Consider the following 24726-nt stretch of genomic DNA (forward strand, 5'->3'; position numbering starts at 1 on the left):
CTTTTCATAATCACCGCCTGCCCATCCCTCTTTCATATGATCTATTTTCCTCCACTTTAGGTCCGTTATATTATGTTGATACTTAATCCGGTGTTGAATTAACGGAGCTTCTGTTTTCTTAGTCATATTCCTGGATTTGTGTTCCGTAAGATGAGTTTTTACTGATCTCATGCTACATCCTACATAAATTTTTTTACAGGGGCATTGGATAATATAAATTACCATTTTAGTAGTACAGTTAGAGGTACCAAATGATTTAACAATACGACTAGAATTAGGATCAGACCATGACGGTCCTATTATAGAGCTGCAACACCATTGACACTGCCCACATAGGCCATGACTCGACCCTTCCTGTGTATTTGTACGATAGTGGTTTTTCCACGTCAGCATTTCTCCAATGTTTTTAGATTGTGTAAATGTATCATAGGCAATTCTGAAAATACATTATCCAACTGAAGTACATGCCAGTGCGACATAATGATGTGAACTATATTTTTTGCTAGTGAACCGGTGCTAAGCTCAAACTGCAAAATACTGGAACTGATATACGCTGCAGTGTAAAAAGACGCCATGAAAAACGCTCAAAGTGGTTTTGACTTTAGCACTGGTTCATATACTGTAAATATTCTTTCCTGTAGTTCACAACCCCTGAGGCAGACAGGTGAGTCCGTTAAAACACGCCTCGTGTCGTGTCTTATGCATGAGTGGTGCTCAATAAAGATTTGCGTTCATCCCATCTGGTTGCAAGCGTTTATTTGGTTCACCCCTATTTCATGATTTCATTGTTTATTCATGTCAGATAGGGGGCCTTTTACTAAAGATTAGCTTGTAATCTGCAGCAGGGCCCGTTTTATTCCTATGAGCCCTGCTGCAGATAACTGAAGCTAATCTTTAGTAAAAGACTCCTGTAATGAACTAACCTGAGTTCAGTCTCCTAATATATCCATGTTCTACCATAAAACATGTAGCTCAAAGAAATAACAGACACATTTATTTAAATGAACAAGGAACTATTTGCAAGGGTAATATGCAAATAAATGAATAAAGACAAAAAGAAACAGCAACATTTAGACAGTCACAGAACAAAAGTAAAATATCAGTTCTCTAAAATGCTGTATGGAACTATTCAGGTCTTAGTTAAGACACACAGCTCACTATGGCCCTCAATTAGGCCACCTGATCGGTACCCAAGGGAAAGCAATTACAGAGCTTGACTTATGACTTTCATGATAAGATGAGTCTGCCCTTGGGGAACAGCTGGGCTGTGAACAGTGTATGGCATTCCAATGAAGATCAGTGAGAAGCTGTTGTCCTGACAGATAAGATGAAATCAGGTCAAATGTGATGGGCTGAGTTGATATCTTTTATACCAGTCTGATAATATCACTGTGGCCAATGTCTTGATAACAGCATGTACAATTATTGGTTGTGTCCTGTCTGTTATGGTTTGGGAAAACCACAAGAATGTCTTTTGACATTTAATATTTATTTTCATAAGTGCACAAATAATGTACAGAGCCATCTCAAATAAAAATGCAGATATAAACTCAAATGCCAAGTCAAATTAAAATTCAAACTCCCCTCAAAACAGCTAGCACAGAGTTGACCAGGTGGGAATACATTGTTTTATGATAAAGAACAACCAACCCAGAAAATACTCAAAATGATTCCTTATACATCCTACTTCCACAAACACTATCCCAACATACAACCCGTAACACTCTCCACTCACACCCACATACACACACCCCAAAGGGTCCCCAAGGGAAAGAGAAAGCAGCATCGATAACAATTAGCATCAACCCAGCCAGAGGAGTGGTAAACTGATGCTTTCTTGGAACTCTGGGCTCTGACATTTCATAGTCTTGCATCAGTTGGCTTGCTCAATGGGGATCCAGGCGTGCTTGGACATGGACATATATTTAATCGGAATAAGCATGACTCAGCAAAGTTCTGATTCATAGCAATGGACTCTGTATTGGAGTACAATACCTCAAAATTGATGACAGGCATTAACAATTCCTCAGGCACAAGTTGGCAAATTCTCTAAAGCACCCATTATTTGTGGCAGGGGTTCGTACCCCTACAAGCTCCATGAGGTAGGTATATGTTCTGTGTACTAAATGCAAGGTTTGCACTCAAGGTGTGGTAAGGGCTAAAACTTACTGCACTATAGTAAAGAGGACATCTTGGGAAGTTTATTTCTAATAGAATAAGAAATCATCTTTCTATAATAAGTTCCATAATTAATTTTGACATATCACCATTGACGGACCCTTTTACTAAGCTGCAGCAAAAAAAAAAAAAATGGCTTAGTGTGCCCTTACACAGGTTTTTCCACACGCTAAGAATATATTTACTGATGCAGGAAAATGGGCAATTTTCCATTTTACAAATTAATGGCCATGTGCTAATGTCCAAAGCAAGGCAGAATAAAGGTCTATGATGTAGAAGAACTTTATTCCAACCAAATCAAGGTTACACAAAGCTTAATGTAAAAAATGTACAACAATATGTATTAATCAACTTATATATAAACATAATAATGAAAACAGTCAAAAATATAAAACAATATAAATCAAAATCAATAATATACTCACAGTAATTCAGTCACTCACATAAGAAATATTCTCAGACCAACATAGAAAAACAGGATCGCATAAGAAATGTGCATGGCCATTAGCGCATGAGCATTTACCGATACTATCGCAGCTGTCCTATAGATTTCTAAACTATGTCAAGAATTGTATTAACAAACTCTCTGCCTTGTCTTAAGTAAGCTTTTTCTTTTGTACTAGAAAGAATTGGTTACAGCTTTTAAGATGTTTGATGATGAAAACACAGGTTTGATAAAATGGATTTCTGCTCTTGACCCACAGGTCTTTGTTTTTCTTGTTATAAGTAAAGTGCTACGGTTTGCTAAAATCCTCAGGAAGTTTTAAAACAATGATAGGAATAAAAATGAAAAGCAGAAGGCTATTTAAGGAGTTTCTTTTTAGTCTGCTAGTCTATTTTTTTGATATACCAAGGTTATAAGTAATGTTTTTTCAAATAAACATTACGTTGGTTTCTGAAGCGATTAACACAATAAGTTGATCATAAAATATAAAGAAAATAAAGCTTTTTTACACTTGCACTTTTTTGTTTTTATTTTCACTTTGCTGAGCATATTTAATTTTTTAAGCAGTTAGGGGCCCTTTTCACTAAGCTTCGTTAAATGCTAACATATGCTTACTTTAGCAAAAAAATAGCCTAACAGGGTATGTTTTGAAGCGTTCTCTGTTAGTTGAGGCATCTGCGTTCATTAACAGGGGAATTGTATATGGTGGTGAATGTTAGGCACTACTTCCTTACTTAATTGTTGGTGTGGAAAAGCATTCTAATGGATGTAAGGCATCAAAACAGGGCAGAAATGGCAGGTCCGTGTGTAATCACGCTTACATTCCTATTTATAGAATAGCACCTAAGTGTTTTGTATGGATTGGCAATGGGACATGGTCATGGGAGGGGCATGAGCCAATCAGGGACATTCTCTTAAAATGTGTGCACTGTTATAGAATAGTACGAATCTGCGCCATCTTGCAAGCCGGGTTTTACACCTGGTTGCAGTTGATTTAACTTCGCGCACCCAAAGTTGAATGTGGATCCCGGCACTATCCCCCGGATTCTATATATCGTGCCTAGTGTTCTGTGCCGAAATCCAAGCATATTCTATAACAATGTCATAACTTAATTGGCTTAATAAGCTAATCATCATTGATAAGAGGTCTTAACTAGCAATAATGAGCACTAATTGGCAATAATTAGAATTTACATGCACAGCTCACTAAACATTTCTATGGGTGCATTAGTGTTTAACGCGCATTAACCATTAACGTACATTAAAAACGCTAATATGCCCATAGCGCACCTCAGTAAACATAGGTGTAAGCATATTCTGTAACACACTGGGCCAGATTCTATATATGGCACCTAAAAAATCCACACAGAACTAAGTGTATTCTATTAGATTTAGACATAGTGTATATAATATGTTTAGTCAATACCATAGCATCTAAATCTACATGCATCCATTTATGCCAATAAAAACCAGGGGTAAATCTCTGTGTGTAGATTTAGGCACACTGACACGCATTCTGTAATTACGATTGGAAATTTTGGAACGCCAATTAAATGCCCATAAACACACCCCTTTTAAGCTACACGTTTATTTTGAACTATACGCTTTGCAATTTAGGTGCAGTTCTTTATAGGATACGCTTAGTGAGATCTGGTTGTGTGCAAAACCGCAGGTCTCAATATTTATGGATGTGACTAATATATCCATTTGAGAATAACATTGGCAGCTAGGTCGGCACCAACTGGTTGTAATAGGAATTAAATTGAAGGCTGTATTTATCTAAACTTTAAGCAAATTCTGTTTTATTGTTCAAATTAATTTTTAATAAAGCTGCGGCCAAGTAACTTTTTCCACATAAATTTTGTCAGAATTTTAATTTTAGGTCATGTGTAAATGCGAATGCTATGCAAGTGCCAATGTTGTGGGAAATAGGGCCATTTTACCACTGTGCTAAAAGTGGCCTCAGCACATGGGAAAGACCTGCGCTGGGGACAGTGCTGGCCACTTTTTAACGCTGCTTAGTAAAAGGGTCCCTAAATATTGATATTTAATGAAGGATTTTAAGTAGATTAATTTTTTATGAAATTCATTGCAACACATTTTAAAGAATTTAACAAAGCTAATTTTTTTTAATTTGCATGGTTTTGATTTTCCAGTATATTTCTGCTTTATTTATATTTTTAAATGATTGTTGTTTTTTAGTACATGGAAGTTGCTAACTAATCTGTTAAGGGTCCTTCTACTAAAGTGTGTTAAATTTTGCAGTTGCCATGCCTTAATGCAAGAAATTAATATACAGTAAGTGCAAATTTAACAGCATATATTAGGGGGCATGTTCAACATTTCTTTTGCCAGTTAGGTGTTAAAATGTCCAATAGTGCACAGTACTCTGCTCAAAGTCAGTATGGATGCAATTAGAACCTCCATATGAGGGATAAAGTGGATCCACACTGCCTGCAAAATTGTCATTTAGCACATGGTAGTTGTCACATGCTAATGGCAATATACTTTCCATACCTATTCCTTATCCATGGCCTGCCTAGTTACACTCCCTAACATAAAATGCCTTTAACCTGTGATTTAGGGCCCCTTTTACTAAGCCGCGTAGGTGCCTATGTATGCCAAATGTGCGCCAAATTGGAGTTACCGCTCGGTTACCAAGTGGCCCTTGCGGTAATTTCAATTTTGGCGTACGTCCGTTATGCGCATCTGAAAAATATTTTTTATTTTCAGGTGCACGTAACGGATGTGCGTCAAGTGGCATCTGATGCACATAGGTCATTACCACCCAGATTCTTTACCACTAGGTCTATGGCTGGTGGTAAGGTCTCAGACCCAAAATGGATTCGTGGCAATTTTGATTTTGCTGCACGTCCATTTTCGGGGAAAAAACAAAAAGAGGCCTTTTTTACAGGAGCACTGAAAAATGGATTGGTGTGCACCCAAAACCCATGCCTACACTACCGCAAGCCATATTTCAGTTCGCCTTTGTTAAAGGACCCCTTAGTGAACACTAATTGTAAAAAAAAATCCAAAAGCAGTTACCACATTTGTATGGTAGCAGTAAATGTGCACCAATAAACACATTAAGGAGCATTTTTACCAGGGCATTTTTGAGGGGGTACTTGGGGGGTGCTGGGTACTGGCACCTTTTCCATTGTCTTCTAAAACTGACCCATTGTCCCCAAGTTTTAATGAAAGAGTTCAGGCTCTACACACCAATTCTGCCTTGACATAGATTCTGTGACTGGTTGCAGGGGGCCTGGCTATTGTGGGATGAGTCCCTCAGTGATCACCCCACCCCTGAAGGGTGGCCTAGTATTTGAGTACCAGCACCTTTTTTGCTAGAAAAAACACACTGATTTTTACTAACCTGTTGTAAAGTTTTGCACTCACCGCACTTTAACTGTAAAGGTTAAGGTGAGGTAAGCTCAAGGCCTCTGCAGGAAGTATGTGTGTGAGTGTAGGAGGGGGCTGCCCTACATCCACCCTGCATTTACTTCCCCCTTTTGGTCTCAGATTATTATGTGGAAAAGATTTAAAGATGTATTTTTTCTTTGGAATGGGAACTCTTATGACATTCAGATGTTCATAGAGTCTTAAACGTTTGTGACCCTAATATTTTGTTTACTACAATGCATTGATTTTTTGGATATTTGGATTACTTATAATTCTGGTTTATTTATAGGTCTGCATACATTAAATCTACAGACCACAATTCTTTATTGCATTATTCCAGTCTTCATCCTAAAAATATCCCTGTTGGACAGTGTCTGCGGTTGCGCAGATGTGCACTACTGATCAGAAATTTAAAACTCAAGTTTTATCTATGGCACAGTGGTTTACTGACCGGGTGTATTCTGCCCCAGTCATCAAATAGGATTATAATAGTTTTGCACAGCATCCTTTACTTTTGAAAACTCAATGACCACGAGGAAATAGGGATATGGTTTGTTCTTTTGCCTTATTCCCGCTGAATTATGACACATAATTCTTCGACACTGGCATGTGTTATATCATCAGAGCCCATGGGCGTAGCTTGGGGGAGTGAAGGGGGCATTGCACCCCCCCAAATTCAGGGCCAGCGCAATCGGGCTGCAGGCAGCTCTTGGAACCCCCCCTGCTGCCCTCAGCTCCTCGATAGCCCTCCTCTCCATTCCTGCCGCCCTGCATTTAAACCTTTTATTTTAAATCGCAGCGGCGGCAGTGAAAAAAAACCCAGCACAGGAGGCTTGTCTCCAGCCTTTCCCTTCCCTCTCGGTGTCCTGCCCTCGTGGAAACAGGAAATACATCATCAGAGGAAGGCAGGACACCGAGAAGGAAGGGAAAGGCTGGAGACAAGCCTCATGTGCTGTTTTTTTTTCACTGATGTCGCTGCGACTTAAAATAAAAGGTTTAAACACAGGGCAGCAAGAACGGAGAGGAGGGCTGTTGGGGAGCTGAGGGCAGGCAGGTGGGGCTGGGTTGGAACTGTAACTCGGGGACTGAAAAGGGGGAGCTCAGGTAAGTCACTGGACATGGATGGGTGGAGAGGATAGGGAGCAAAGGAGAATCGTTGGACATGGATAGGAGGGGAGGACAGAGGAGAATCGCTGGACACGGATGGGAGGGGAGGGCAGAAGAGAGAGGAAAAATTGCTGGACATGGATGTGAGGGGAGGGCAGGGAAAAGAAGAGAAATCGCTGGACATGGAGGGGAGGGCAAGGGAGAGAGGAGAATTGCTGGACATGAATAGATGGTGAGGGCAGGGGGGAGAGAGAGAAGACTTGCTGGGTATAGATGGAGGAGAGGGCAGGGGAGAATGGAGAGTTGCTGGACATGGATGGATGGAGGGAAGGGCAGGGGAGAGAGGAGAGTTGCTGGACATGGACATGGATGGATGGAGGGGAGGAAAGACAGGAAGGAGATGCACATGGATGGAGGGGAGAGAAGAGAGGAGAAATGCTGGACATGGATGGAGTGGAGGGCAGGGAAGAGAGGAGAAATGTTGGACAAGGATGGAGGGAAGGAAAAACAAAGGAAGGAGATGCACAAGGATGGAGGGGAAGGGAGAGAAGAAAAATGCTGGACATGGATGGAGGGGAGGAAAGACAGAGGAAGTAGATGCACATGGATGGAGGGGAGGGGAGTGAGAAGAAATGCTGGATATGGATGGAGGGAATACTGCTAAATTTAAGGGCTGGATTGGAACACTTTGAGGGCAGATGCTGAAACTGGAGGAAGGATAGGGACAGGGCTACAGATGGCAGACAGGATGCATAAGTACACAGGAGGATGGTGACATTATGAGAGAAAAAATATCAAATGGAAAGAAGACTTCATAAAACAGAAGACACTGGGACCAAAGCGAATAGAAAAATGAAATGCTCAGACAACAAGGGTAGAAAAAGTATTTTATTCAGAATTTATTAATTGGAAGATGTCAGCTTTTGCATCTGTGATATTTTGCATGTAAGTTTCAATTTCTCTACTATTACTGCATGCCGAGCCTGACTTCTTGAGGTGACTTTCCAGTACTCTGAAGGTACGGTGGGAGAGATAAGAGGAGAACCAGGAGAAGACAGAGCCATGGATTCTAAATGAGGATAGTGCGTCAAGGAGTAGATTATGATTGACAGTGTCAAAAGCAGCGGATAGGTCAAGGAGGATGAGGATGGGGTAGTGACTGTTGGATTTTGCAAGGAACAGGAATTGGTTTCTGTTTTGTTATACATGAGTAAAATATATTTTGCGATTGTGTACTGAGGGGTCCTTTTACTAAGCTGTGGGAAAAAAGGCCCCGCGGTAATGGTGGAGCCATTTTTTCCACACAGCAGGGCCCTTTTACCGCAGCGGGCAAAAAGCCTTCCCCTCCCCCCCCCCCCCCCCCCCCCCCGCAGTAAGATTACCCTTACCACATGGTGGGGAGCACTTACCGCCACCCATTGAGGTGGTGGTAAGGGATCCCACGGTAACCTGGCAGTAACTGGGCAGCACACGATGATGCCCAATTACCGCCAGACTAGCACTGTGCTAGAGAAAAAAAAACAAATTTTTTATGGAGTTCTGGAAATGGCACGTGCTCCAGTCGGAACTACTGCCGGTGGCCGTGTTGGGCCAGTGGTTGTTCTGTTTTAGTGTGCAGTAAAACCGCATTGGGCATACCACTACTTTGTAAAAGACCCCCTGAATCACATGTTGGCACAAATTTGGGTGCCATTTACTGAATCTAGTCTTTAGTGCCCAGGATGTCATGATTGTCTGGGGGTATCGGCAACAGTTTCATGCTTGTTGGGAGAGGGGGGGGGGGAGATCAAAAAGAATGTAATAATTGTCAAAGGAGGGGGGATTGGGAAGGGTATCACAGTTCTCCAGGGGGATTGGGGAGGTTGATATGCTTGTTCACGGGGTTCAAGAAGAGTGCCATGCTTATCAAGGGGGGTCGGGAAGGGTTTCTGGCTGGTTGTGGGAGGGGGGAGGAAAAGGTTTCATGATTGTTTGAGGCCTTGGGAAAGGTATAATGATTGCAAGAGGAGGGAACAGAAAGGGAGGATCTCATTGTCAGGGGATGTATTGGTAGGTGGGATCTTGATCATGACACAGCTCATTGGAGGGAGGAATGTAAGAAAGTGGCAGAAAGGAGGCACAGCCAGAGGCAGTTGTGCCATTGGACTGCCAAAAGCTTTACTGCACTTACTGCCTGTTTGTTTGAGGTGGCGACATTTGCAGCAGCTCTATCAGCAGCCATGAGTGCTAGCAAATGGTCATGACCCTGCATGTTAGCTGTCACCAATGGCCACTCCTCGACTTCACCCCTGTCACATAGTAAACATGCCCCTAAGAGTCTAACACACTTTTGCAAAAGGGCCTCCTAGTATAGAAAGATTTGTACTTTTTACACTTATCACTAAAAAGTGTGGCTAATTTGGATTTCTAAACAAGACCAGCATGTTTGAGTGGGATGAAGCTGTCAATCAAATTGCTAGCATATGGAAAGACCTCTTTCACATTCAGTGAGCATGCACAGCATTTTTCTGCATTTTTCGAAAGATGCTTACATTTTTAATTTTTAATGATGGTTTTATTCCTAAATATTTTGTATTGAATTTTTGTAGAATTTAGATCCCTGACACAGGTGAGTTACTGAAACAAGGTTTGTGCCAGTTTGTTTTCTTCTTCTTCTTTAACTTTGTCTTCATTTAAGACAATATTCCCAACAGATTGCCATCTTTTACATCATGCAAGCCACATTTTTTCATATGATTCCCAGATTACCTTGTCCCACTCCCACCCACCCCATCCATAAATATCAATTAGATAAATCTTGTAGAGATAGTCCTGGAGAATGTCCCATTTAAAAAAAAAATCAAAACTAGCTATTCAATTAAGATGCACGGCAGTTAGCTTTTCCACAAGTCTAATTAATTGTGACCTCTGTCTCCATGTTTCCATTTGTGGTGTGCTGATTTTTCTTTTCTAGACCTGAGCAATAATGCATCTTGTCGCCAATAGGCATTGGTTACATACTGTTTTCTTATCTAGTTCCTAATCAGTATAGCCATAGTTAATCAGGCATGGACTTGGCAAGAGAGAAAATTGCAATCCAAATACACCCCTAGCTATACACCCCTAGTTCCTTTTCAGTTTGTTTCATTGTCTATTCAGCACCAGCTAGCTAACTTATGGAATCAGCTCCCTTTTTTCTAAGACTGTGTACTCACTATTTTCAGTTTAGAAAATATTTAAAAGCTTTTCTATTCTGTGAAGCTGGTTTATCTACTGTTTAGTATATTATATTAGTTTGTTGTAATTATTTGTAGTTCCTGGATAGATTGCTCCAGCTCTTGGTTATTGTAATCCGTCCTTAAACTGAATAGGTATAGGAGGAATACAAGAACTGACGTAAAGTAATATAACATTTCCATAAAGATTGTAAGATAGTGCAATCTCACCATATATGAAGATAGAAGATGCTTATCATGTAACCCCTCCAATAATGATCTTTGTACAGCATATTAAAGTTTTCAAGCTATTTTCCTTAAGTTTTGCTGATAGTGATATCTGAAGTGCCTCCCTGAGAATTATCACCCATTGACCCTTTTCAAGGACTTTACCAAAATCTGTTTTCTAGTTTAGCATGTATTTAGGTTTGAGAGATATAAAGCCATTATGAGCAACTGTAATCCCCTGTACCTCAACCACAGTATTTTTAATGGTTGAAATGCTTTTTTCCTTGGTTCCCTACATATTCCCTGTCCAAGACCATGCACCACCTGGAGGTACAAATAATAATCCAATGTGTGCAATCCATATTTCTTCTCAAGATAAGTAAATGGATATATGTAAGAAAGGCTGTTTTCACCCACAACCCAACCCCACTCCTATAAATGTCATGTCTGAGCTGCCTCATAATAAGCTTTGAGGTCCAACATCCCCAGTCCACCCTGATCCTTCAATATCATTAACACTAATCTGGTTATTCTAGATTGTTTGCCCTTACACACAAATGAAGTTAGAATCTGCTGTCACCCCTTCAACATTCCTGGAGAGATCTCTAATGGCATGGCCTGAAACAAGTATCAGAATCACAGTAAACTATTATAATATGGCTAACCTATCCAGTTATGAATGTTCTCCCTTGCTCCAAGTCCACAGCTCTTCTTTGATAGCTTTAATTGAGGGAAGATATTCAACTTGAAATACCTGTGTGGGATCATTAGGCACCTTGACACCAAGATCCATTAAGTGATCATTCACCCACCTGAATGGAAAGTTAACTTTTGCCCTTCTCAACTGTGCCTCCTCTAAATTAATATTAAGAGCCTCCATCTAGTCCAGATTCATTTAAAAACTGGAGACCTCTACATAGGCCTAATCACCATGAGTACAGATGTGCATGGTCTTGATAAAAATAAGATCAAGTTAATCAGCAAATAGTGAAATTCTATGTGAGGCCTCCCCTATATATAACTAATTTATTTATTTATTTATGGTTCATTTCTACCCCACATTTTCCCACATATGTAGGCACAATGTGGCTGCCATGAATTACAAAAGTCAAGAGATATAACACAAGAATGTTACAGTAGAAATGAAATAAAGTGAAGATAATGGGCACTCTTCTTGTTTGGTCCTCCTGTCTAGAGCATAGGTGGTCGTGTATCCCCTACTGATTTTTGTACTGTACATGTTTGTGGATTCTAGTAAAGTGCTGTCAGCCTGCATCATAATCCTAGACTTAATGCGCATTTTCTGTAACATGGCAAACATGAAATTCAAATGGACCCTATTGAAGGCTTTCTTCAAATCAGTCAAAAGCAGCATCAATGGCAGGCCCTCTTTCTTGCCTGCCCCAATCAAATTACATTCTCTTTTGATAATATCAACCTTTTGTTGGACTGGTACAAAACCCACCTAGTCAGGCTGAACTAAACCAGGAAGAAACTTTGCTAGCCTATTGCTTAGTAGCTTTGCCAATATTTTCAGTTCTGTGTTAATGAGTGATATGGATCAGTAGTAACTACAGCATGTATTATCCCTCCCTAGTTTGCAGAGGATCATTATACCTGCAGTATTGGTTAAAGAACTGTCCCACACTCTTTGTACTCATTATATACCCTAGCGAAGAGGGGCAATAGCTGGTCGACAAACGTCTTATAAAAGGTATTATAGTATCCATTTAGACCCAGACTTCCCTATAGGCATGGCTTGACTACTGTAACTACTTAATTGAATGTAATAAGCCTATCTAGAACAAAAAGTGCATCTAGATGTCATTATGAAAAATATGTTCACATCTTCTGCTCAGTCTTCAATTACAGCCAAAAGAAAACCCAAGAAGAATGATATCAGTTATTAGGAAAGGAATAGAAAATGTGACAGAGAATATTGTTATGCCTCTGAATTGTTCCATGATGTGACAACACCTTGAGTACTTTTCTGGCCATTATATGGTAAAAACAGGGTTGAATTAGAAAGGTACAGAGAAGGTAACCAATATAATAAAGGGGAGAGAACAACTCTCTTATGAGGAAAGGCTAAAGAGGTTAGGGCTCTTCACCTTGTAGAAGAGATGACTGAGAGGAGATATAAAATCCAGAGTGGAGATGTAATTTAATTACTCATTCAAAAAGCACAAGGGCTGGGTGCATACAATGATGATATAAAGTTGTACATTTAAAACAAACAGGAGCAAATATTTCTTCACTCAACATATACGGAGGCTCTGGAACATCATTTCCAAATGATATGGTAAAAGTTAACGAAAATGGGTTTAAAAAGGGGGTTGCAGAAATTCTTGAAGGAAAAGTCCATATACCATTACTAAAAGGTTAAACACAGTTTTTATATACCATTGAAACCCTAAATAGCTGACAGTGTTTTACAGCCAAAGTATAATATAAACAAAACAAATAGCTTACAATATGCATAGGGCTACCATATGGCTCCAGAAAAAGGAGGACGGATTGAGCCAGCCGGGTTTTACTTCCATTGCTTTCAAAGCAATGGAAGTAAAACCCGGCTGGCTCAATCCGTCCTCCTTTTTCTGGAGCCATATGGTAACCCTAAATATGCAAAACTAATATAACATGAATAGCCAAGTTTTCAACTGTTTATAGAACTTTAAATATTTCTTCTGGAGTCTTAAGTAAGAAAATAAAACATTCAAAAGACTGGGTGTAAAAGTACTGAATAATTTCTTATGAGTGGATACCATCCTCATCATATTAGCTGGAGGCAACTCTAACTAGAATTAATCAGATGAGATTTTGAAGTCAGCTGAAGCATAGAAGTCAGATAGGTAAGACCTAATTCATATAAAAGTTTTAAAGTAAGACATGGTGTTTTACATTTAATTTGGACTTTTGCAAGCAACCAGGGTATGGAATGAAGCAGAGGAGAGACTGTCAAACTCAGATTTTGAAAAATTAGGGGTTCATTTTCAAAAAAAGTAAAATGTCCAAAAAGCAGCACAAAGCAGCAGATGGACCTTTTTTTTTTTTGCCAAAACATCCAAATTGCTATGTTCAAATCACATTTTTTATGATATGTTTCTATGTAGTTTGTCTGCAGTGCATCTAAATCACAAGGGGGCATGGGATTTTGGGGGTGGGATTTGGGCATTCCTAAAACCTGGATGTTTTTCTGCCTTAATGGAACAAAGGAAACATGTCCAGGGCTAAAAGTTATGATGTTTTGATCTAGACCTGTTTCAACCATGACTAAGTCATAAAAAGGTGCCCTAAATGACCAGATGACCACTGGAAGGATTAAGGCATAACCACCCTTACTACCCCAGTGGTCACTGACACCCTCCCACCCCCACTCTCCACCCCCAAAGATGTGAAAGAAACAGTACATACCACTCTCTATGACATTGGTCTGACCCAGTATGGCTTCTTATGTTCAGTCAGACATGTACATGGGAGGATTTTATTTTCTACACACTTTGAGGGGTTTAATTCACCTAGGTTAATAAAGCTTGTGGGCCAAACTATGCATACACACTGTATGAAAAGAGCTGAATCAGAATAAAGGAATTAAGAACCTGCTCACCATGAACTTACGAGAGAGGCAAATTGGTGGCAGGATGGGAATTCAATGAAAGAGTTGTCTGTAATCTTTGGGAAAGTTTGACTCACGTTGAACCATGTGTATGGTCCTGGTTGTGTATGGAAATTGCTCTCTGGTGGGGAAAACCTGGAACTGGTGATTTCAGAGTCTTGATAAAGGATGCTAAATCTGAATCACAGTAGGTAAAGCACCTTCAGAGGCTTCTCCAAAGACACAGAGAGCGGAAACCTTTGGGAGCTGGGCTCAGCTAGGAAGCCTTTCAGATCAGCTCAGAGCTGAAGAAGCAGCAGCCCTTGGGAGCAAGCACAGCTCAGAGCAGAAGAAAATGGGAGCACTATTGGTGCCTAGGGTCACGAAGATCAGAGGTAGCCCTGTAGCGGAGAACCCTGGCACTAGTGGTTGCAGAGCCTTGTTAAGGGCTGGTAATCCTGAACCCCAGCAGGGAGAAACCCCAGGAGCTTCTCTTGAAGAGAGGCCCAGTGAGGGTGAAGGCTTCCAGGGTGCGATCAGTACTAGGGACCCAGCGAAGGTGAAGGCCTCTGGGGTGCAATCAGCACTAGGGACCTAGCAAAGGACAGGTCTTGGGAGGAAAGCAGGTCCTCAGAGTCCTGGGAAGTTCCAGGAAACAGTGGCAGGCCAGGTACATTAGACCTGGAATCCCAGGCCAGCAACCACTAGTCTCAGAAGCCATCTGCAGGAGGGATGAGATCTGAGGGGACTGGAAGTAGGTAGACTGGTGGGGAAGGAAGGGAAGGGAAGAATCTAGACCACTCAGCCATCCCTACACTAATCTGACTAAGCAGCAGGGAAGAGCCTACATCTACTACCTTGGCAACCATGACTGATAGGGTCTGAACAGTATGTGAAGGACTAAGTCACTGATTCTGAATTCCTAAGTCAAAGACTAACTGTTAATACTAGAGTATCAGGCTCATTTTCAAAGCACTTAGCCTCCCAAAGTTCCATAGAAACCTATGGAACTTAGCCTCCCAAAGTGCTTTGAAAATATGCCTCTATATAGTTTAAGAGGTTAAGTGCCAATACTATTGATGTTTGTTTATATTTGCTTTAAGAGGTTAAGTACCAATACTATCGGTGTTTGTGTATAACAACTGAATATATATAGATCAGTGTAAATAGTTAAATGGAACCTGTTTAATTTATTAGCCACCCTGTTCATAGTAGGTTTTTTTGTTTTTATTATTTTTTTCTGAGGGAAGAAGGGAGTAATCCCACCCATTAACGCTTTTCTTCCCCATTTGGAGGCACTGAGCACCAAGCGAGTAAGGGATCGACAGAGACTGTCTTCAGGAGGCTCCAGCCAGGGGTCAGACCCTGAATCCAGGAGCACCCAGTAAGGGGGCATTACATGTAGGTCATAAGATGTAAAATGTATAGGCAACATATCAAGGTATGTTTGAAAATTCCTTGTAATCAAGCCTGTAGCACCCATTATGATGGGAAATATTTTTTTCTCTCTCTCTCTCTTGATATTCTTGATATATTCTTGATAGCTGCACTTTCTGTGACGATATTCCTCTTCCCTCCAGTTTTTGGCAAACTCTCTTAGGCCTGCGGTAGTGTAGGCGCGTGTTGTGGATGCGCGCAGATCCATTTTTCAGCGCACCTGGAAAAAAGACCTTTTTAAAAATTTTGCCAAAAATGGACGTGCGGCAAAATAAAAATTGGGTCGGAGACCTTACCGCCAGCCATCGACTTAGCAGTAAGGTCTCTTGCGTTAACTGTGCGGAAATTGCCTACATGCATCGTCGGAGTTACTGCCTGATTTTCGCCATGCGCCAGAAAATAAAATATATTTTCTGGCAAGCGTAGCAGATGCACATCAAAAATGAAATTACTGCATGGGCCACATGGTAGCTGGGTGGTAATGCCAAATTTACGCACGTTGGGCATGTGTCGGTGCCTACGCGGCTTAGTAAAAGGGTCCCTTAGTGTACCTTCTTGATTTAAAATATAGGGGTTGTAGCATAAAGGAAGAATGTGCACTACCTCCTCTATATCTCCTGGAATCCAATTAATTAAAGTTATCTTCAACTTTTTTCTTAACTTCTGTGGTGCATCTGCTACTGCAGTGACTCCATGAACAAGCTATAGCCTTTATCAGTAGCAGGGATTTTATCTTCATCTGCAGTGACTATCTCTACCACCATCTCTAGCCCTAGTGCATAAACTATAGGTGGATACCATTTTATTCTGGGCAATATGCAGCCAGTATGTATTCTTCCTTTCTTTCCTAGCATAATTCAATAGTAGTGTCATCTTGCTGAGATTTGGTATAGATGTTATTACAATGGGGTCACCACATGAATGTACTGAGCAAGACGTGGAGAGAAAAAAAAAGATTATTCTCTCCCAACAAAGAACAGCTGCTGCTGAATTTTATACTTATGCTTCCCTTCCACCCAGATCATTTTCTTTCTGAGAAGCAGCTGCTTTGGAACCTGAATTTTGTTAATTGTAGCTGTAATACCTACACAATTATTTAAAATAGTAAAAGAATTCTCATTTGCTAGTGCCTGAAATGATTTTATTTTGACATTCTACTATGTTTAATGCTTCTTGTTAATTAACAAAGCAATTTCACATGACTGCAAGATAATGGCCCAGATTTACCACTTTTTTTTTTTTTTACCATATGCACCTAAAGCATAATTTACACGAGCATTTTTGCAATAAAGCTGTGTTTTATATGAAGATTTCTAAAATCACTCACTGGATATTGCCATACAATTATGCATAAATAGTCTATATATGTGTAGCTTTACCTGAAATCATAAGAGGCATTTCCAGGAATATAGCTGAGGAAGGTTTTGTATTTATATGCGTGTTTCTAAAAAATGTGGTCATATGCACACAAAATAACCCTGAAAATGTGTGCATACTTAAAGTAGCAGGTGTAAATATAACTACATATGTTCTCTGGAATCATTTGCAAAGTGGAAATATGCATAGTAACATAGTAGATGACGACAGAAAAAGACCTGCATGGTCCATCCAGTCTGCCCAACAAGATAAACTCATATGTGTATACCTTACCTTGATTTGTACCTGCCTTTTTCAGGGCACAGACCGTACAAGTCTGCCCAGCAGTATTTCCCGCCTCCCAACCACCAGTCCCACCTCCCATCACTGGCTCTGGCACAGACCGTATAAGTCTGCCCTCCACTATCCTCGCCTCCCAACCACCAACCCCTCTTCCCCAACCTGCTCTGCCACCCAATTTCGGCTAAGCTTCTGAGGATCCATTCCTACTGCACAGGATTCCTTTATGCATATCCCACACATGTTTAAATTCCGTTACCATTTTCATCTCCACCACCTTCCGCGGGAGGGCATTCCAAACACCCACCACCCTCTGCCCCCCTTCAATCTCATTTCATGTCCTCTTGTTCTACCGCCTTCCCATCTCTGGAAAAGATTTGTTTGCGGATTAATACCTTTCAAGTATTTGAACGTCTGTATCATATCACCCCTGTTCCTCCTTTCCTCCAGGGTATACATGTTCAGGTCAGCCAGTCTCTGCTCATACGTCTTGGAACGCAAATCCCATACCATTCTCATAGCTTTTCTTTGCACCGCTTCCATTTTTTTAACATCCTTAGCAAGGTATGGCCTCCAAAACTGAACACAATACTCCAGGTGGGGCCTCACCAATGACTTGTACAGGGGCATCAACACTTCCTTTCTTCTGCTGATCACACCTCTCTCTATACAGCCTAGCAACCTTCTCCCTACGGCCACTGCCTTGTCACACTGTTTTGCCGCCTTCAGATCCTCGGATACTATCACCCCAAGATCCCTCTCCCCCTCAGTACCTATCAGACTCTCACCGCCTAACACATAAGTCTCTCTTGGGTTTCTACTGCCTAAGTGCATCACTTTGCATTTCTTCACATTGAATTTTAATTGCCAAACCTTAGACCATTCTTCTAGCTTCCTCAGATCCTTTTTCATGCTTTCCACTCCCTCCCGGGTGTCCACTCTGTTGCAAATCTTAGTATCATCCGCAAATAGGCAAACTCTACCTTCTAACCCTTCGGCAATGTCACTCACAAATATATTGAACAGAATCGGCCACAGCACTGATCCCTGAGGCACTCCACTACTCACCTTTCCCTCCTCTGAGCGAACTCCATTTATCACCACCCTCTGTCGTCTGTCCGTCAACCAGTTCCTAATCCAGTTCACCACTTCGGGACCTAGCTTCAGCTCATCTAGTTTATTTAAGAGCCTCCTGTGGGGAACCGTGTCAAAAGCTTTGCTAAATCTAATATTGTATATGTTTGCTTTGAATGTTTCAATGATGCCCGAATGGAGAAAACAATTGTAACAGGACTTCTCCTAAGAGAGCAGAAGTGCAGTCACACTTTACAGTGGTGTCAACCTGATAGAATAAATCTAGAGTATGGACACTCTCTTCTTGCACAGGGAAACATTTGGGAGCTTCCTGAGCATGTGCAGATCTTCCCAATCCCCTCTTCCTCAGTCCATACCTTAGATGTTGACTTCATGAATGAGGGGAAGGAGGGGGGCATGTGGCTGCTGTCTACAGAGAGCCTCCTTTTGTCTAAAGAAAATCTTCATTGCAGGTAAGCAACTTTCTTCATGGATGAGCAGAGAAGATACAGGCTCACTTCATGGTGAATGCAAAACTGAAGGTACCAGCTGGATGTCTGTGAAAGGTTGACTGGTCTACAAAGTAAATAGTAGGAATATGCATTCATTAGTGTGAATTTGATTTGTTAGTGTGCCTTAAAAAATAGTGTATGCTAAATTAACATGCACTAACCTACAAAATAAACATGCTTTTAATCTGATTAGTGCATATTTAAAAAAAAATATATTAAAATGAATGCATGAAACAAACTGGGAAAAAAATCCAAAAATTTGGAAAACATCAGGAAGAAAAACAAAAATGTACCAAATTTTGTTTGAATGCACATATCCTTAGCAAAGAGAGTACATGGAACCAATTAACCAAAGGTACTGACCTGGAGGGAGGATAACTGCAGGCAACAATGGTTGGTGAAGTATGGATGGAGAACCAAGTCATTGACTTGCAAATGTCCATGAGGAAGGTATAACAAAGGTTGGCTATAGAGGCTGCTACTGCTTCGATATGGTGTACATGCCATCAGGGGATGGCATGTTGGCTTTGCAGTAGCAAATGTCAATGCCATCAGAAAGAGCTGAAGAGAACTCATTTAGTAACACTCATGCAAAATTGCTTGGGTTGAAAATTATAAATAGCTGATAATTCTTTCTATGCTCTTTATGACCTGGAGGTAGATTAGAAAACTTTTCTCCAGTTCAGGGAGTGTAGAACTGTTTCTGCACTATTGGAGTTTGGTTTGAGGAAGAAAACCCAGGAGGAGTATTGATTGATTGAGGGATAATTCCTACACAACTTTAGGTAGGAATTTAGGGTAGATGTGAAGAACCTCCCTGTTGGGGAAAAAATAGATGTAAGGGGATAGTGCACTAGGGCTGAGAGTTTTATCACATTTTGCACAACTGTTGTGATAAGAAATAGTCTTCTAAGTGAGATAATCAAACATAACGTGTCCAAGGGTCAAAAGAAGCTTCTAGGAAATGCTCAAGGATGATGTTAAGATCCCATGCCATGGCCAGTTTTCACAGAAGGAATTCATGTTGCCTTTTATGAAGTGAGATACCAAAGGGTCATGGATAATAGTTTACAATTATGAGGCATGGTAAGATATGATTGCTAAAATGTAAAGCTGCAATCAGATGGTTTTGAGGCCTGGTTTTAGAGATGAAGATAGTGAGATAACACATTAGAAGAGAACAGCTGATAGTATCTGTCTGGTTTGCTGAACTGTAGTGGGAAAAATAAGTCTATTTGAGTAGATAGAAATTTCTGGTTGATACTCTTCTAGTAGGCAAACCAGGATGTGAGCACATGTTAGCCTTTCAATATCCATGCATCAGGGCTAGATTCTTGAGGCTGGAGTGCAAACGTGTTCCCATTGAGTCAAAAAGAAGTGTTGGACTGATAGTGAAATTGGTGGAGAGATTAGAGAGAAAGTAGAGAGACCAGATTTGCCTCAGCCAATGATGTGCCATCATGATTATCTTGGCTATGCCCTTTTTTTTAAATCTTCTGCATGACTTTGATTCTTAGAGGAAAAAGAGAGAAAGTATAGAGAAGGCTGTGAATCCATAAAATGGAGAAGGCATCATATATCTTTGAGTGGCAGGTCTCAGAAAGATGTGAATACATCCATTTGAGGAAATCCCTATCTTCTAAACAGATGCTGTATGACTGAATCATCAGAGGACCATTCATGGGGATCCAATCTATAACTCAGTGAGTCTTCAATCAGGGTGAAGTTTCTAGGCAGACATCGGGCCTGGAGGGTGGCTTGCATGGAATTTGCTAGGCTTCAGATTCCTATTGCATCTTAGCAGAGATGGAAGGATCCTGATCCACTTTGCTTGTTTATGTAGAATATGGTGACCTAACTGTCAGTATGGATGAGGGTAAAATTTCCATAAAGCCATGCTCTGAAAGTCTAGAGACTAGAAAAAGCAAAATTACCTATTCTAGGTGTTCTCTGAGGACAGCAGGCATATATTCTCACATGTGGGTGACATCATCCACGGAGTCCAGTGTGGATATCACCATAGTGTACTGTAATTTTAATATTTTGAGGCTGTGCCCCCACCATGCATGTGTGGGTTCCTTCTTGCCCATAATTCAAGCACAAACCAGCAATATAATACTAATCTAAGAAGACAATTTCAAGGAGAGGCAGGAGGGAAGTGAGAATATATGCCTTCTGTCCTCAAAGAACACCTGCTACAGGTAAGTAACTGCTTTCTCCAAGGACAAGCAAGCATGATATTCTCACATATGGGATTCACTAGCTGCCAGGAGAAAGTGAGCCTGGTGGAAAAAAAAGGCCAGAGGGTGGAGTTGACATACAAATAGTAAAAACATTTTGCAGGACTGCTTGTCCAAAGAGGCTATCCCATCTGGAATGTTGCTCCAGACAGTAGTGAGCAGTGAAGGTTTGGATAGAAGACCACATTGCCACCTTGCAAATTTCTTCAATAGAGGCAGAGCATAAATAGGCTGCTGAGCGGTGACACGGCCATGAAGGGTCAGCCCAGTCTGAGTATACATGTAGAAGAAACAGTCAGCCAGCCCAAGTCAAGATAGTACGTTTGGTGATGGGAATCCCTAATCTGTTAGGGTTGAAGGAAATAAAAAGCTGGGAGGACTTCCTATGAGGTTTTGTATGATCCAGATCATACACTAGAGCAGTGATGGGCAACCTTTTGAGCTTGGTGTGTCAAAATTCGCCAAAAAACCGAGCATAACTCGGGTGGTGTGTCACGTCGAGAAAAAAAACATAATTTTGCGATATTTATAGTTTAAATAACAAAAATGTATAATTGTAATATATAACTGTATTTAATAAACCAAAACCTATTTATTTAACTTACCTGCTTAGTGACTTCTTTGTTCATCTGTCAGTCGGTTTCTTTTGTTGGTCTTGATATTATTTAACTTGTGTGGGGTGCCGTGAACTAAGATAAGTGAGGGGAAGGGGGAATTCTTTAACTAATCTGCCTATTAGTGACTTTTTTGTTGCTGAATTTCATTGGCTAAATCTTCAATTGAAGGTTGGTATTTTGTACACTTCAAGCCCAAGCAAGCACTACTAACTTCATCTTTCAATCTGTTTCTTTTGTTGGTTTTGATATTATTTAACGCTGAGAATAAGGTTTCACAAAACTACGTAGAGGGAAAAATTGTGAGTAAAGCCATTGCTATATTTTTCAGGGTGCTAAAAGTGTCTGGTAATCGGATCCAGGCACTCCAAATTTCCTGGTAACTCAGATATTCTCTTAATAATTGCATCTTTATTCTGCATATCGTGAAATAGAACTGGTGCACATCTTAGGAGAGTTTCTTTAATAAATTCTCCCTCACTGAGTGCTTTTCCATGCTGAGCTATGGAGTGAGCAATGCTCAAACTTGCAGATGTTAAATTTGTAGAACCTTTTACAAATTTAAGGATGGACTTAGATTGGCTCTTATAAAAGTGTAGCTGCCTGGAAATGTATTCCTTCCTTTCATCCTCACTTTTTTTCAAGAGCTGGGAATGATTAGTTTCAAAATGTCTATTTATATTCCACGTTCTGCTTACTACCGTTTCAGTACATAGAACGCAAAATGATCTGCCATTTTTTTCTATAATGCCATACATCTCGGTCCATGTCTCTTGAAAGGGTCAGCTACTGCTACTACCACTTCCTTTACTTAACCTTGGTTTTTTATTTTTTGGGTTCTCCATCAGGGAGGCAGTGACAGAAGATAGAATTATAGATAGCCTGTTAGCCCTGCAGGCAATTAGGGGTTAACTAGCCTAACTGACCACCTTATGTAAATTAAGATGGCTGCCGCTATTTCTAATGGCGGGAAACGGCACCCATAGCACATGCCCTCGCCTCTCCCAGCCTCCCCCTCACCTATCTCAGCAATGATGGTCAATTAGAAATCCACGACACCCCAGAACAGTAGATTGGATGATGGTTGCTGTGGTTATGTGGTAATGGCGATCACAGGGCCCCCAGAGATGCGTCCCCCATGGCATTCCGCTGCTCTCTGCTCCGCCGGCCGGAAGTGAGGTCAAAGATCCCCTAACGGCCGTGCAGGAGCCGGGGCAGAGGGAGCAGCAGGGAGGGAACAAGCGGAGGACTCGGAGGGAGCCAATAGGAGCACACACGGCACCCCCCCAGCGGGTAAACATGTACCGGGGGGGGGGGTGATTTCGCCGGGGGGGGGGGGAGGTCGCGCTGCACCTGGGGGGGGACGCATCGGCGATCCACCCCGGGGAACGCCGCTGCTTCTCTGTATGCGGCCACATGCGGCCGCGTGTCACCGAAAATGGCTAAGCGTGTCAGTACTGACACGCGTGTCATAGGTTCGCCATCATGGCACTAGAGCATGCTTGCTGTCTAAGTTATGCAGAATGAGAGTGTGGCTTAGGTAGGATGACAGGAAATACAATGTACTGATTGAGGTGGAACTCTGATGCTACTTTAGGGAGGAATTTGGGGTGGGTTTGGAGCACAACACTGTTGGTATAAAGTGGATCTGCCACAAGGGCTTGAAGCTTGCTGACTCTTCTGGTAGAAGTAAGTACTATTAAGAACAATATCTTGTATGTGAGGAACTTCAGAGAACAGGAAAGAAGTGGTTGAAATGGAGGTTTCATGAGAACTGCGAGGATGACACTGAGCCCTCACATTATCTGAGATGGCTTGATAGGAGGTTTGGTATGAAATACATTTTTCATGAACTATCAAGTGAGGAATTGAAACTGGCTTATTATCAACTCTAGAGTAAAAAGCACTAATGGCACTCAAGTTTACTCTGATTGAGTTAGTTTTGAGGCCAGAATCTGAAATATGGAGGAGGTACTCCATAAGGGTAGGAAGAGAGTACCTAGTACGGTTAAGTGCTCTGGTTCTACACCAGAGAGGAAAAATGTTTCCACTTCAAATGGTAACATTTCTGTATTGAAAGTTTCCTTGAGGTTAGGATTATTCTAGAGACTCTGACTGGAAGGTTTAAGGAACATAAGTTTATGTCATCACAAATGATGCCATTGGGACTAGAAAGCGAGGGTCCAAATGAAGGCGGGACCCCTTGTTCTATGTTATTAAGATTGGAAAAGGACTTAACCTCAATGGCTCTTTGGACAATAACTCTAGGAGAAGAGGGAACCAAATTTGATGTGGCCAGTAGAGTAGGATCATGTTCTCTTGGTCTCAACATAGCTTTAGAAAAATTTTCCCATTGAGAGGGAATGGGGGAAAGGTGTGTAGAAGCTTTGTTCCCCAATGGGCTCCCTTCAATCCCCAGTTGCAACCTATAGCAGAAGAGTTCTACCTTACAGGAATCTCTGTAAAATGTGGCATAGCATTGCTGGGGAACAACCCCTTACTGGTGAATAGTTTATAGAGGTAAGCTCAGAGATCTCAGCATTGTAGGCAAAGAGCTTCCAGGCTGCTGTGAGTGTGTTTCATCAGTACTAAAGATTCTCTGGTTCTTATATGACTTTCAGGACTTTGGCAACCTTGGAGGATCCTGTAGAAAGATTAGATTGGGTCGCCATCTCAGTGGGAATGGGAGCTGCAAATCTATTAAAACATGACCTATTTATTTGTGTATGTGGTTGGGGTCACACTTTTTGTTAGGGCCTGTAGTGTCTGGAAGAGTTCAATGATGCTGGGTGGTGCAGTGGAGCAATAATACCTTCTGGTCGGACTGCATGCTTCACTGAGTTCTGCTATCTCTAGTATGTTTTTAGCATCTGGGCGATTGACTTTCTTCTTCAGAAGCACACTCCCTCTTGTAGGTGTTAGGTTGGATGGGGGGTTGAAAATTATGGAATATTGTACTCACAGGTACCTGAGGTGGCCTCAGAGGGGTTAACTCATTGGAGACGTCCATGTCACTTCAAGGGTTGCCACTGTTGGCAAGATACGCT

The sequence above is a fragment of the Microcaecilia unicolor genome, chromosome 3 (assembly GCF_901765095.1).
Source record: "Microcaecilia unicolor chromosome 3, aMicUni1.1, whole genome shotgun sequence".
Taxonomy (NCBI): Eukaryota; Metazoa; Chordata; class Amphibia; order Gymnophiona; family Siphonopidae; genus Microcaecilia; species Microcaecilia unicolor.